The 16,767-nt window shown below is 41.5% G+C and overlaps 1 protein-coding gene and 1 long non-coding RNA gene across 2 annotated transcripts in view; both read right to left on the reverse strand.

Annotated features, from left to right (window-relative positions):
• Positions 1-16,767, reverse strand: part of LOC112432436 (protein NLRC3) — a 3,307,575-nt gene that overhangs the window by 2,184,815 nt on the left and 1,105,993 nt on the right. The window lies entirely within an intron of this gene.
• LOC143415784 (uncharacterized) lies at positions 8,723-13,522 on the reverse strand. Its single transcript, XR_013096230.1, has 3 exons — positions 11,588-13,522; positions 10,794-10,900; positions 8,723-9,671 (listed from the first exon to the last, which is right to left on the reverse strand). It is a non-coding gene; the product is annotated as an uncharacterized LOC143415784 (long non-coding RNA).

Consider the following 16,767-nt stretch of genomic DNA (forward strand, 5'->3'; position numbering starts at 1 on the left):
GTTTATTAGCCACCAGTCTGCTGTTGTGTTCAGTGCTGTCGGCCTCTGACAGTAAAGCCTCATTTCTGCTGTTCCATGGAAACTTTTTAAAATGATGACAGATTACAAACTCTCAGCTGTGTCTGTAATCAAACCTCTGTAACTTTGCTTCACTTCAGCAGCATCAGCTCATGTTCACATGTTGCTTCATGGTTTGCTTCAGTTTTTGATCGACTGCAGAATATTTTGAAGGTTATCTGCTATAAAAAGCCAGAAGAGGAAAATCTGCTTCATGTGTTTCTGTTTGATCCTCAGTGACTTTGACACAAAGGCCTCTGCTGTGATGATCACACCTCTGATCAAGTCTCACAGTGTCACAACTGATAAATGATCAGAGTTAGAATATTTCTGACTGTCTGCTGTGTGCCGTGACCTTTGACCTGCTAAAGACAGTCAGCTGTGGATTATTCATTGTTGTGTCTGATACTTAGAACTGTGAGGAAGAAGCTACACAGTTAATCAGGGTCCCCTCTCTCTGAATCAGGAAAGGTGGGCAGGCCGCGTGTGGGCCGCGGGCCATACGTTGAGTATCACTGTTTGAAATGTGAACATTGTTCTGCTGCAGTCAATGGACTAAACCAGAGAAGAAGAAAACAGACTTTACCATGAAGATCCTCAGTGTGGATCAGTATAATATCAGCCTGATGTCTGCAGTTTAGTGTCAGCACAACTTTCACATCATATTCATCTCAGCACAACTAAAACATGCTGACTGACCTCAGAGTTTCAAGTTTACATCCTGGACTCTCCAGGAAACCACACAGATGCTTCACTCCTGGATCCTGCAGCTTGTTCTTATTCAAAGACAAGGAGTCATTACTCAGGTCCAGCTGTCTCAGATGGGAGGGGTTGGACTTCAGTGCTGCTGCCAGATAATCACAGCTGATCTCTGACAAACCACAGTCCTTCAATCTGTATAAAGAATGAAAGATGTAAGTTTATTAGACAAAGTGCTTGAAATCATTCAGTGTTTCATCATCTGTTCAGAGCTGAAGAAGGTTCAGAATGTAGAAGTTTAGAAAATGGAAACTCCAAACAGCTGAAGCCAACAGGAAGCAGCTTCAAACAAACACAACAAGAGAAAAAACTCTGAATGTTTCACATTAAAGTCGTACATTTCTCATAAAAACAGGACAAAGACTTGAAAAAGTCGTGTTTTTCCTTCCAGGAACCACATGGCTTCACTTTTAAAGGTGAAGTGTGACAGAAATGGACATATTTGAAGTCCAACACCTTTTTCCAGTCACATTATTAAAGCAGACAAACTACAAGCTCATTTTCATTCCAACAAGTCATCTTCTGACCTGGACTAACAACACTGGTCTCTATGTGCAGCTGGCTGTGAGACCAGTGCTCAGGGAGCGTCTACAAAGTGCAACACTGAAAGAACATCACACACTCATTTGCTTCCAGCACTTTCACACAAACATCTACTGTCATTATTGTCACCAAACTCTGTGGATCCTTTATTGCAAATTCAAATGGGATCAAATGGTCAGACAAAAGAGGGTTATGAGGAAATATGATGAAATGTTGTGTATTAGCAACAAGTTATTGAATCATTTTCCTCAGAAACCAAACAAAATGATTGACAAACATGTTTTTACAAACTCAGTGTTGGACTTGGATCAGCAGGATAAGCTGATGTTTAAAGGCATTTGAGTCTTGCTGTATGAGAGTCCAGTTATTACTCAATATTTATGGATGATGTTCTTTCAGTGTTGCACTTTGTAGACGCTCCCTGAGCCTCACAGCCAGCTGCACATGGACCAGCTGACATTACCCAGCATTAGAGGCGGCTGTAAAAAATTCATGTTCCCATTTAAATGGTTTTAATTTGAATAAAACGATGTTGATTCATTCAATCCTGAATCGATGTTTAATATAAATGTATTTTGCCAGAATCTCAGGTTAAAGCTCACAAACTATTTCAACAAGCAGCAAACAGCTAAAACAGTAAATGAGAGCAGCTAAACACACAAAGATGGAAACACAGAGCGTGGATCGTTCACTCGACGGCACGTACACGGACACGCCGTCGGGGCTGAAAGTGGACAGCTCACAGATCCTGAAGCTGCAGGTTTCATCTGTCTCCAACCAAAACTGAGTGAAGCAGCAGCAAAAGAAGATCCAAACTCTGCTTCACGTTTGATCAATATGCTCATGAATTCTCTCTGACTTTGGCTGTTCCTGCCTGCACAGCTCTCTCTCTCTCAGTGTACTCCAAGAACAGCTTCAAACATCTGTTTCTGCATCATTCACTGTTTATTAGCCACCAGTCTGCTGTTGTGTTCAGTGCTGTCGGCCTCTGACAGTAAAGCCTCATTTCTGCTGTTCCATGGAAACTTTTTAAAATGATGACAGATTACAAACTCTCAGCTGTGTCTGTAATCAAACCTCTGTAACTTTGCTTCACTTCAGCAGCATCAGCTCATGTTCACATGTTGCTTCATGGTTTGCTTCAGTTTTTGATCGACTGCAGAATATTTTGAAGGTTATCTGCTATAAAAAGCCAGAAGAGGAAAATCTGCTTCATGTGTTTCTGTTTGATCCTCAGTGACTTTGACACAAAGGCCTCTGCTGTGATGATCACACCTCTGATCAAGTCTCACAGTGTCACAACTGATAAATGATCAGAGTTAGAATATTTCTGACTGTCTGCTGTGTGCCGTGACCTTTGACCTGCTAAAGACAGTCAGCTGTGGATTATTCATTGTTGTGTCTGATACTTAGAACTGTGAGGAAGAAGCTACACAGTTAATCAGGGTCCCCTCTCTCTGAATCAGGAAAGGTGGGCAGGCCGCGTGTGGGCCGCGGGCCATACGTTGAGTATCACTGTTTGAAATGTGAACATTGTTCTGCTGCAGTCAATGGACTAAACCAGAGAAGAAGAAAACAGACTTTACCATGAAGATCCTCAGTGTGGATCAGTATAATATCAGCCTGATGTCTGCAGTTTAGTGTCAGCACAACTTTCACATTATATTCATCTCAGCACAACTAAAACATGCTGACTGACCCCAGAGTTTCAAGTTTACATCCTGGACTCTCCAGGAAACCACACAGATGCTTCACTCCTGGATCCTGCAGCTTGTAGTTGAAGCTCAGGTCCAGCTCTCTCAGATGGGAGGGGTTGGACTTCAGTGCTGCTGCCAGATAATCACAGCTGATCTCTGACAAACCACACCAGCTCAATCTGTATAAAGAATGAAAGATGTAAGTTTATTAGACAAAGTGCTTGAAATCATTCAGTGTTTCATCATCTGTTCAGAGCTGAAGAAGGTTCAGAATGTAGAAGTTTAGAAAATGGAAACTCCAAACAGCTGAAGCCAACAGGAAGCAGCTTCAAACAAACACAACAAGAGAAAAAACTCTGAATGTTTCACATTAAAGTCGTACATTTCTCATAAAAACAGGACAAAGACTTGAAAAAGTCGTGTTTTTCCTTCCAGGAACCACATGGCTTCACTTTTAAAGGTGAAGTGTGACAGAAATGGACATATTGAAATCAATGATATCAAAGCTGGAATCAAATGAGTCCAAGTCTTCTGCTGATTCAGCATCACATTCATCTTTGCTCCTTGTTCTACATCCCCACCATAAATATAAAGAGGCAAAACTCACATTTTCCAAAATCCTCTTTAAGCTTCGACAATAAAGGAAGATAGTTTTATACAAGTCTTTGTGGTTTTCTTGTCACCCAGATGCCCGAGTACTTAAACTTGTTATAGCTGCGTTTAAAAGGGGCTAAAATACACAAAACTCCCCAGTTGTCGTACAGATAGACTTTGCCTCGCTCTTCCCAAAATTCACATTATATCCAGAAATTGTCCCAAATTCCTTAAGTATGCATTAAGGTGACCTTGAGGCTCTTAAAGGCGCATATAAATAAAACGTATTATTATTATTATTATTGTAAGTCTATCCAAAAGTTTGTGGAGGCTGTTCGATGGGTTGGAAATAAATAAAATCATGTCGTCGGCATAAAGAGAGACTTCATGTTCGATACCCCCTCGATGTTTTCCCTCAACACCAACACATTGTCTCAGAGCAACAGCTAGCGGTTCAATGGCAAAAAGGAGACAGAGGGCATCCCTGTCCTGGGGGGCAGATTATTGTTAGTCTGGACGGCTGTTAGAGGGGAGCAATACAATACTTTTATCCAAGATACAAAATTAAAGCCACATTTTTTAAGCGTATAAAAAAAAATCCCATCTCACCCGATCCAACGCCTTTTCTGCGTCAAGCCAAATTACAGTTTCCAATGTATCACCTTTAACATGGGTATAAATGATATTTAATAGAGCTCTAATGTTCAAAAAAGAGTGCCTAATAAAGCCCGTCTGGTGAAATAATGGAGGACAAATACTTGTGTAAGCGACGGGCCAACACTTGAGCCAGGATCTTGGTGTCTGTGTTGAACAAAGATATTAAACGACATGAACGACAATCTAAATGGTCTTTTTCCTGTTTTACAATTAAACACATCACTGCTTGATGCATTGTTGGAGGCAACGACTGTGAGAGGAAGGATTCTTCAAAAGTTGATTTTAACAGTGAATTCAGTCGGTCAGAAAACTTTATGAAAAAATCAGATGGATACCCGTCGGGGCAGCAGATTTTCCAGACTGCATGCTCCGTACGGCCGTTTCAATTTCAACATTAGAGACAGGTTCCTCCAGACTAGCGATCGCATCTTCTCCCAAGGAGGGAATATCAAACACCTTATTGAAATCATTGTGGATCTCAAGGATAGTTTGGTTGTCTGTAGACCTTATTCCCTGGTCATTGTAGATCTCAAGGATAGTTGGTTAGCTGTTCTTAGTCGTAGCTGGTGAGCTGATAACTCGCCTGTTTTTTCTCCATGTCCATAAGCGTAGCTGCAACTTTGACTCAGCCTGTTTTGTAGATATGAGATTGTATTCAGTTTGTCATTGTAACCGCTGTGTATATAATACAGGCTCAGGAGAGTGGCTGTACACAGCATGTAGTTTAGTGTCACGGTCGCAGTAGCTGACCGTATGGAGAGTGTGTGGAGGACTCAGGCGCAGACACTGGCGCAGACATGAAACTGAGTTTTGAACGAAAAGCGAGCCTTTATTTCGGCTGAAGACATCAAACAAGGCAGAATCACAGTGAAGAGAACTAAACTGGGGAACTAATACTATAATAAATCATGAAGACACAGAAAGCTATGGCTAAGAATACAAAAGACTGGGCATGAAAATATGGAGGGTGGGAACACAGACGATGCGACACAGAGACATGAAACACAGAGACTAAATACACATGAGGGATGATCAAGTTCCAAACATTAAAACTGTCAAACCTGCAGGGGGGATTGGCTGTTCCAAACCTGAAATATTATTTCTGGGCAGCTCAGATGAGACCCCTGACTGTATGGGTGCGGGATTTGTCTGAAACTCAGTGGCTAAACATTGAGAAGACAATGTGCGAAAGATCATTGGAATCCCTGCTTTGTTCTAACATTTCAATTAAAAATGTGCATATGGGGGAACAGACGAGGGTCACACTAAAGATTTGGCGTAGAATCAAACAATCATTTGGTCTTCCAAAAGAAATTTCATTGTTATCAAGCCTCTCCTCCCTGCAGGGTTTTTCTCCTATTGTGGAAGACTCTGGCTTCAGAGCATGGTCAAATAGCGGGCTTCATCAACTTTGTCATGTTGTGAGGAATGGGCACCTGAGCTCATTTGAACAGTTGAGGTCAGTTTCGGCTTCCTTCTTCTGACTTTTTTAGATTTCTGCAGCTAAGAAGCTTTTTGACAAAACATAAAGAATGGAGGCAAGTTTTGGAGCCCTCAGCCATTGAGGAAATATTTCTAAAAACATTTCAAAGTAATTCCTCCCCAAAATTAATCAGTCATTTTTATAACACATTTATGAGTTTCAATACAAATGCAACTTTGGATATTAAGGCAAGGTGGGAAGCTGAGACTGGCACTCAAATCTCAGAGGACACCTGGGAAGAGGTGTTCGGTGAAGCCCATCTGGTGACTAATTCTGGGCTGTGGAGAGAATTTAAATGGAAGGTGGTCATGAGATATTTTAGAACCCCAGAGATAATTGCCAAAATGAAGCCTACAAATCCTGACACCTGCTGGCGAAATTGTGGTACTTATTTAGGAACCCACTCACATATATTCTGGTCATGCCCAAAAATCTGCTCACTTTGGAATGACATATTTAAAGTTCTCAGTACAGTTTTCCAACAACCATTAACAAAAGACCAACAGTTAGTCATTTTAGGAGTCTTACCAAAGGGTGTTGCGGGAAACAATAAAACGTATCTCTTAAGAATCTTGCTTACAACAGCACTAAAGTGTATCACTATTAAATGGCTGAATCTTGACCCACCTTCATATAATATGTGGATTGATAAAGCAAGAGAAATTTACCAGATGGAGGAAATAACATCTGCTCTGCGGATTCAGAGAGAATTGTTTACTGAGCGTTGGCGACCCATACATGCTTTACTGTTTCAATAATTTAGCATAGGTCTGTTTCGTTTTGTCCATTTACGGCTAAGTTTGTCACATGTTATTTAATATCACATAAAGTTTTTGTTTTTATTTTCTTTTTGTTTTTGTTGTTGTCTGTTTGTTTGTTTTGCTTGGGTTTTGTTTTGTGCTTCCTAATTGCAGTTCTTATTTTAATCTAGATTTCTGCATTGCAGTTCCTGTAACTGTCCTACTTATGAACATTGACAAGCACAAGTTGCAATGTTGTAAATTATAATAAAAATTGAGTTAAAAAAAAAGAAGAACATTAAAGTCGTACATTTCTCATAAAAACAGGACAAAGACTTGAAAAAGTCGTGTTTTTCCTTCCAGGAACCACATGGCTTCACTTTTAAAGGTGAAGTGTGACAGAAATGGACATATTTGAAGTCCAACACCTTTTTCCAGTCACATTATTAAAGCAGACAAACTACAAGCTCATTTTCATTCCAACAAGTCATCTTCTGACCTGGACTAACAACACTGGTCTCTATGTGCAGCTGGCTGTGAGACCAGTGCTCAGGGAGCGTCTACAAAGTGCAACACTGAAAGAACATCACACACTCATTTGCTTCCAGCACTTTCACACAAACATCTACTGTCATTATTGTCACCAAACTCTGTGGATCCTTTATTGCAAATTCAAATGGGATCAAATGGTCAGACAAAAGAGGGTTATGAGGAAATATGATGAAATGTTGTGTATTAGCAGCAAGTTATTGAATCATTTTCCTCAGAAACCAAACAAAATGATTGACAAACATGTTTTTACAAACTCAGTGTTGGACTTGGATCAGCAGGATAAGCTGATGTTTAAAGGCATTTGAGTCTCGCTGTATGAGAGTCCAGTTCTTACTCAATATTAATCAAAGCTCTGTAACTTTGCTTCACTTCAGCAGCATCAGCTCATGTTCACATGTTGATTCATGGTTTTCATGGTTGATTCACCTCATTTTTTAAAAAATGACCTCTGACAGGAAAGTCTCATTTCTGCTGCTCAACACTGAAGAAATGTAAACTTTCAAAACGATGACAAATTGGAAAACACAGAGCTGTGTCTCTTTTTTTGTGTGTGTCCCGTTTGGATCTTTAGCCATCAGAATTGTTGTCTTAACGCCAAGAAAGATGCCAAGCGGATTTATTTTACCAAGTGGATCATCATGGCCTTTCCATATTGGTCCATTTGATTGACCTTTATTATAATTATGAATTTATTTTATTTTCGGTTGCTACAAACGGGACAGACATGACTGGGGGACAGGACAGGGAGAGAGAATGAAAGAAAGAGAGGGAGAGAAAGAAAACCAAAGGGGAGAAGAGACGGTGAGAAAGGGGGGAAGAAAAAAAGAAAAACAAACAAAACACCTGGATCACCTGTATGGAGAAAAAAAAAACAGAAGAGAAAGCAAACAACATAATAAAAACAGCACCATCACAATAAACTAGCTAGTAGTAGATAACAGTAGATACTAAATAATAAACGATATTGTGCAGCACGCAAGATAGACAGCGCACAATGTGCTTAGAGGCAGCAGCCATAAAGGTGTAGTCCGCATCTGTGAACACCCGTGTGAACACCCGTGTGTACACCTGTGTGCACACCTGTGTGGATCAGCATGCTTGTATTCCAAAGGTTTCTCCATGTAACGATCTGCTAGGGAGTGTGGGGAGCCATAGCCCCGTCCCCCAGGGTATGAAGCAGGTATGGAGGAGATCCAGGCCCCAGATATCCAGAGGCCCCAGAGTACAAGGACCCGAGGAGGACCACCAAAAGGGGGGGAATCGCCAATCGGCCACCAGGAGTGAGCCGGTACATACATGAGCGCCCAGCCCCAGACGACAAGGACCACCAACACACCAACGTCTGAGGGCATCAGCCACCGGCAGGGAGTGTGGTGAGGGGAGATAGGCCTCCGTACTTTGGAGGGCCTGAGATGTACCCAGAGAGGTGGAGTCTAAGACCCAACCTGACACATAGACAGGCGCACGCGGACACAAACGTGCATTCCCACCCCATATGCACAACCAAATACTCAGCACTCACCCAACGTGTAGACAGACACAAATATAAACTGCACAGACCGTCGCACTCCCCAAACATACTCTATATCCCAAGTCCAGGTACCCCCGCCCTCAGAGGGGCAAGCCGCACCTAAACCCAGGAGATGTAACCCTTCTCTCTGGGGCGGAGGCAAGCGGACCACCTCTTTGATTAGAGCTGTGTCTCTAGTCAAAGCAGAGATGGAACGATGCCACTTTTTATGTCCGATATCGATATGAATCCAATATAGTCGATTTTATAATCAAACGTTTTTTTAATATCTTGCTGCATTTTGTATAAGTTCATACTCAAGTTTAAAAAATCTAAACACTAAAGCTGTTCAGTTATACCTGTCTGCAAAAACACACTGCAGCCAAAACATTAGACAATACTGATCTTTGTATTTTGATGCGGACGTCAAAAACTCTTTGGTTGTGAATAAAAGAAGTGCAACATCAGCACAAAATAATGTTTCTATTGAACAACTAACACAAACAGGTTGTAGAATGGAGCCTTTTATACTCACAGCTGAACAGAAACAACATCCAGAGTGGAAAACAGTGCAAACAACTGCAAACAGGCTTCATGACACTCATGTTTGATCAGGATGGATGTCAGTGTGAGCTGTTTCTATCACATTTAACCTCACAATCAATTTTGTCTCATTTCTATACAAAACTTAACACAAGTATGAAAAAAGTGTTTTTGATTGTTTTGTTTTTTGAACCATGAAACTGTTTAACAACACAGTTTGTTTCAAAGTCAAACTTGAGTCTGTCCATCGTTCGGTCAGACTGAGCAATGACAGCACACAGACGTAGACAACAGCTCTCTGAAACACCAAACTCAGGTCCTGTTGATGCTGATATACAGTGACACAGTTACATGGGTGATTCATCCTTTTAACTTTATCTTTAAACAGCTGCAGCTTTCACTGACAGCGCATGTGGTACTTTAACCTTTGGACTGTTTTCATCAGTTAATTATGGAGTTACTACAAAGAGTGAAACTATAGGATGATCTGTCTGCTGTCACTGGGTGGTGCTGAGGTCTGAATCTGAGGACGGCTCCTGTAGTCACAACAAGAACACAATCATCACAAACTGAAATATAAATATGATGGAGTAGAGCTTGAATTAGCTCCAGAATTTAAATATCTTGGGGTCATTCTAGACCCAACATTATCCTTGAAGAGTCACATAAATAAAGTGTCCCAGGTACTTAGATTTAATAATCGAAATTTTAATCATATACGTAATAATTTAAATATGAATGTTGCAAAAACTTATTTTTACTCAATGATCATCTCTCATATGGACTATTGTTTGACGTCCTGGTCACTTGCTTGTCCAACAACACTTAAAACTATTGAAAACATTTATAAAAGAAGTTTAAAACTACTTGACAAAAAACCAACTTCCCACCACCACTGTCATGTGTTAAAAAACATAAATTACTGAACTTCAATAACTAGGTGAAACTTAAAAGAGTGAGTTTAATATATAAAGTCTTACACTCCCTTGCTCCACCACCATTAAAGCAGTTCATTAGGCATAAAGAAAGCTCAGACAGGACCACTCGAGCTACAATCCGAGGAGACTTGTTTATACCCCACAGACGGACAGCATTTGGGCAGAACGTCCTCTCTGTCCAGGGAGGCCATCTGTGGAACAGTCTTCCTCAACCCATTAGAGAATGCTCTACACTCAGTTTGTTTAAGGCAAAGGTTAAAAACTGGTTATGGACAAATCAAGTGTGCGATCATGTATGAATTGTATAGTTTTAATGTTTTATTTGGGAACAGAATGGTGTGTATGTGTAAGTTTGGTGACGGAGTTTTTATTATGAATGAATGATGAATTTTTATGAATTATTATGTCTATTTTTTATGCTTAAGGACAACAGATGGAAATTAGTCCTTGGCTATAATCTGGTATGTTTACATTCATGTAATTTTTTTTTTACATTTATGTTCATTAACATGCACTGTCCTAAATAAATAAATAAATAAATAAATAAAGTTTATCTCTCAAATCTGAAATAAAGCTGATCCTTCTGTCCTCACACACTCGGGAGTGTTCTTCTCTTCTCTTACATTTTTTCAGTCCTACAGTTCTGCTGACAGCTGACATATGAGCTGTTTATTTAAAAAAAGCCTTATATACGAACAGATGTTCCTATATCATGTTCACCTTTGAGTTGTTGGAGCTTTATAAATGGACATCTGCAAAGATGTGATGATGGAGCAGGTTTCAGTGCTGCTGCATCCTGGTCACAACATACGGAGGTGGTATCAGCACTGGTATTAGCACTGGTATCAGCACTGGTATCAGCACTGGTATCAGCACTGGTATTGAAGAAGAAATATTAATGCTTCAAACTATTTGTCTTAAAGGATGGAAGCTGTACAGAGTTCTGCACATGTGTCTTTGTGAACATACCTCATTAACAATATTTCAGACAGTTTTTAACCTGAATATTTGCAACAAACTCAGTATAAAAAATACAGTCAGCGCTAAAAAATTAATCAGTCGAAAAATTAAAATTTTAACTTAAGCTGCCAAGAGGAAGTCGTTGGTTTCAGTAAATATCGGGCTTTGCTATTTGATCGGTTTTTACAGATTAATGAGGAGTTACTGAAGTGCCAGGTTTTTAAAGTAGGTGTTACTGTCTTTACACATGTGGAGACTGAAAACATGGTGCTGTTTAATAAGATATTTAATATTCAGCTCTGCACAGGAGCTGCAGCGGGGTGCAGCCTGTTGCCTTTACAGTATAATACTTGTAATAAAAGTACAGTAACGGTAATTAGTGACTGAGCAGCCCGGGGCGTTTCTCTTGATTTCTTTAGTCAGGGTAAATTCATTCACCTGCACGGGTTAGCTAAACAAACCCTGACGGCCGAGTGCTCATCTTAGCTAGCTAGGTCTCAGGACCGAGCTAAGGACGGTAGTTACGGAGTAGCTTACAAACACGTTTAACTTACCGAAAAAGTGCAGCGGGGCCTCGGGTCCATCTGTCGGGTAGTCCAGTTTACTGAAGAACACCTCAGGCTGTCAGGTTAAAACACTCGGCCGTGTCTTCGTAGCGTAAACGCTGGCCGTCCTCTCAGAGTCTACGCTCTATCTGCTATTCCCGAACAGAGATACGCAAGTTTCTCCGTGACTGCAGCTGCCAGTCAATTCAATTCAATTCAATTTTATTTATATAGCGCCAAATCACAACAAAAGTCGCCTCAAGGCGCTTCATAGATACAGAGAAAAACCCAACAATCATATGACCCCCTATGAGCAAGCACTTTGGCGACAGTGGGAAGGAAAAACTCCCTTTTAACAGGAAGAAACCTCCCAGAACCAGGCTCAGGGAGGGGCGGGGCCATCTGCTGCGACCGGTTGGGGTGAGAGAACGAAGACAGGATAAAAGACATGCTGTGGAAGAGAGACAGAGGTTAATAACAGATATGATTCAATGCAGAGAGGTCAGTTAACACATAGTGAGTGAGAAAGGTGACTGGAAAGGAAAAACTCAATGCATCATGGGAATCCCCCGGCAGCCTACATCTATTGCAGCATAACTAAGGGAGGATTCAGGGTCACCTGGTCCAGCCCTAACTATATGCTTTAGCAAAAAGGAAAGTTTGAAGCCTAATCTTAAAAGTAGAGATAGTGTCTGTCTCCCGAATCCAAACTGGAAGCTGGTTCCACAGAAGAGGGGCCTGAAAACTGAAGGCTCTCCCTCCCATTCTACTTTTAAATACTCTAGGAACAACAAGTAGGCTTGCAGAGCGAGAGCGAAGTGCTCTAATAGGGTGATATGGTACTACAAGGTCATTAAGATAAGATGGGACCTGATTATTTAAGACCTTGTATGTGAGGAGCAGGATTTTGAATTCAATTCTGGATTTAACAGGAAGCCAATGAAGGGAAGCCAAAACAGGAGAAATCTGCTCTCTCTTTCTAGTCCCTGTCAGGACTCTTGCTGCAGCATTTTGGATTAGCTGAAGGCTTTTCAGCGAGTTTTTTGGACATCCTGATAATAATGAATTACAGTAGTCCAGCCTGGAAGTAATAAATGCATGAACTAGTTTTTCAGCATCACTCTGAGTCAAAGCTGCTATGATGACGTTACACCCCATTTTAACATCACCGCTGTCGGAATTAGAATCAAACTTGGACATAAATCAGCGTGATGAGAACTATACCTCCAAAGGTCGGGTAGGCCAGAAGTAAACGGCTATGAAATGGGATGGTCTGGCCTTCAGATTAGCATCACCGCTGTCTCGGTGGAGTTTAATAAACTCAGCTGTCTGCTCCTTGCTATCTAAAATATAACAGGACACTGGAGTAAACTCTCGACCATCTCACACTTCTGCTTAATCAGTTTTCTGTTTGACGTTTATTCAGCTGTGTGAAAACCACCCGGGGGATTAATAAAGTGGCTTGCAAAAGTATTCGGTCCCCTTGAACTTTTCCCCATTTTGTCACATTACAGCCACAAACACGAATCATTTTTTATTGGACTTCCAGGTGAAAGACCAACACAAAGTGGTGCACACGTGAGAAGTGGAACGAAAATCATACATGATTCCAAACATTTTGTACAAATAAATAACTGCAAAGTGGGGTGTGTGTAATTATTCAGCCCCTGAGTCAATACTTTGTAGAACCAGCTTTTGCTGCAGTTCCAGCTGCCAGTCTTTTAGGGTCTGTCTCTACCAGCTTTGCACATCTACAGACTGAAATCTTTGCCCATTCTTCTTTGCAAAACAGCTCCAGCTCAGTCAGATTAGATGGGCAGCGTTTGTGAACAGCAGTTTTCAGATCTTGCCACAGACTCCTGATTGGATTTAGATCTGGACTTTGACTGGGCCGTTCTAACACATGGATATGTTTTGTTTTAAACCATTCCATTGGTGCCCTGGCTTTATGTTTAGGGTCGTTGTCCTGCTGGAAGGTGAAGCTCCGCCCCAGTCTCAAGTCTTTTGCAGACTCCAAGAGGTTTTCTTCCAAGACTGCCCTGTATTTGGCTCCATCCATCTTCCCATCAACTCTGACCAGCTTCCCTGTCCCTGCTGAAGAGAAGCACCCCCAGAGCATGATGCTGCCACCACCATATTTGACAGTGGGGATGGTGTGTTCAGAGTGATGTGCAGTGTTAGTTTTCCACACAGAGCATTTTGAACAAAAAGTTCCATTTTGGTCTCATCTGACCAGAGCAGCTTCTTCCACATGTTTGCTGTGTCCCCTACATGGCTTGTGGCAAACTACAAACGGGACTTCTTATGGTTTTCTGTTAACAATGGCTTTCTTCTTGCCACTCTTCCATAAAGGCCAACTTTGTGCAGTGCACGACTAATAGTTGTCCTATGGACAGACTCCCCCACCTGAGCTGTAGATCTCTGCAGCTCATCCAGAGTCACCATGGGCCTCTTGGCTGCATTTCTGATCAGCGCTCTCCTTGTTCGGCCTGTGAGTTTAGGTGGACAGCCTTGTCTTGGTAGGTTTACAGTTGTTCCATACTTCTTCCATTTCTGAATGATGGCTTGAACAGTAGTGATGTGACGTTCTGTATCGAGGCTTCGAAGCGTGTGTCGAGTAATGGAGGGGGCGTTTCCGCGAAGCGCGTATCGAGGCTTGCTTCATTTATGGGAGGAGCTGAAAATGATGACGTCCGAAGCCTCGCTGTCCGGCTGTACCACGTGACTGGTTCAGGAAGCGGTTCAAACTTTGCCGCGAGCTATGACAGCGATATAAACCCCTCAGACCCCATTCAAAATGTGGGCGTTTGATGGAGAGTTGCGGTTAGTGAGAGTTAGAGACAGTTTGGAAAAAAAAGAAATCGCCTACGACCTGCCACAGTGGAGAAACTGTTGTTTTTAAATAAAAACCAATGATGTGTCCCCTAAACACTAATCACTAGGGGTGCAACGATATTCGTATCGATATTGAACCGTTCGATACAGTGCTTTCGGTTCGGTACGCATATGTATCGAACAATACAAAATTTGTAATTTATTTTATCAACTTTCCTTCTGACGATGCTGTCTGTGTTGAGCGCTCAGTGAATCTGCGTTCGACTACTCCGCCTAGGCTGTACTGTCCAGCGCAGATCCACTGAGCGCTCAACACAGACAGCATCATCAGAAGGAAGAGCGCAGGGCAAGCTAGCGAGACAGAAGTTAAGCACTCCTTGCAACTTGGACCTTGCCCACCCTCATTCAGATCTGGCATTTGGAATTATTTTGGTTTTCATGTGACGTATGACCCTGAAGGTAAGCGAGTCATGGACTAAAGTAAAACAGTATGTTGGATGTGCCGTGCAATGCTCAATTACATGGGTGGGAGCTAGTGTGTTAGCGCAGTTAGCTCGTTAATGTGTTGGCCGTCTAGCCCGATGCACGGGGCGATCGGCGGTAGCTCGTTAACGGAGATTTGCCGTGTTGTGGCGTTAAGGTCATTTCAACAAGATTAACCTGAAAGCACTAGTGGGAACACAACGAATATGACTGCACATTTACACCGACATTATCCTAGTGCAAAGACAAAGATGAGTGATTCCTCAATCAGATACAGGGCTCGCAATATCGCTAGCCCGACGTCCCGGGGCTAGCGATTTTTTTCAGTCGGGCTACCAAAATCTATCTCTTCCCTGCCCGTCGGGCTATTGTAGGAAGGAAAAATATATGTCAATGCTTTTGCATTCTTTCGGAAATGTAGATGGGTAATTATGTCATTGGCATCGGTGAGCCACTGTCAATATGTGACATATTGAAATCGCGTTTGAATTTGCGCTTGTTTTTTTGCTTTCACTTTGCAATCGTGCGAACTGTGTATAGAGAGCGACAGCACTGATCTGTGAGTGATGATAATTTGTGCACCAATTCCTCTGACATTGTCTTATTAATCGTTAGCTTACTATGTAAACATGACAAGTGAAATCTCCCGCAGCAAGCTTAAACATGTGAGAAGTTGATCGCGCTTACCACAAAACGGAGAAGTTATGACAAATCAGACTATAAGGTAAAAAGAAAGTGCAGCTTTATGGTTTCATGGACAAAAGAATTTCTGTGGCTGCAATATGACGAGCTATATAACCAGGGGTGCACATAAGTGGTGCGCATTCTCTGTCAAAATAAAAAACACGCACAAGGGTTAGGGTTAAATTTAAAAACTGTACTTTTGAGTTAAAATATATATTTATAATTTTAATAAATGACAAATTAAAAAGGCATGAACATTTTTTTTGTATCGAAAAAATATCGAACCGTGACACCAAAGTATCGAACCGAACCGAACCGTGAATTTTGTGTATCGTTGCACCCCTACTAATCACTGTCCTTGCCTCAATGTTACAAAAGCACAACCACTGTCCACACCTCACCTCACAGTATATGATCATTTCCATTTTAGGCATTTCCAAATAATCATTTTCCATACTGCCAGCATAAATATACACAGTATACTGCCATCACTACAATATAGATGTTTTACACACTCCTTTTGTTGTTGACATTCACAGGCTGTGTGCAAAATGCCACACTCTTCAAATTCATGCCAACTAATATTTTTACGTCCAGTAGGTGTCCTGCTAGAGCAAATGAAGCTTCAAGAAGCTTCGCGTTGGGGTGAACCAATTGGATGAAAAGCTTCAGTGCTTCATGAGGCTTCATCTGCCCATCACTATTGAACAGTGCTCCGTGGGATGTTCAAGGCTTGGGAAATCTTTTTGTAGCCTAAGCCTGCTTTAAATTTCTCAATAACTTTATCCCTGACCTGTCTGCTGTGTTCTTTGGACTTCATAGTGTTGTTGCTCTCAATATTCTCTTAGACAACCTCTGAGGCCGTCGCAGAGCAGCTGTATTTGTACTGACATTAGATTACACACAGGTGCACTCTATTTAGTCATTAGCACTCATCAGGCAACGTCTATGGGCAACTGACTGCACTCAGACCAAAGGGGACTGAATAATTACGCACACCCCACTTTGCAGTTATTTATTTGTAAAAAATGTTTGGAGTCATGTATGATTTTCATTCCACTTCTCATGTGTACACCAGTTTGTGTTGGTCTTTCACGTGGAATTCCAATAAAATTGATTCATGTTTGTGGCTGTAACGTGACAAAATGTGGGAAAGTTCAAGGGGACCGAATACTTTTGCCACTGCA

The sequence above is a fragment of the Maylandia zebra genome, unplaced genomic scaffold, assembly GCF_041146795.1.
Source record: "Maylandia zebra isolate NMK-2024a unplaced genomic scaffold, Mzebra_GT3a scaffold03, whole genome shotgun sequence".
Classification (NCBI taxonomy): Eukaryota; Metazoa; Chordata; class Actinopteri; order Cichliformes; family Cichlidae; genus Maylandia; species Maylandia zebra.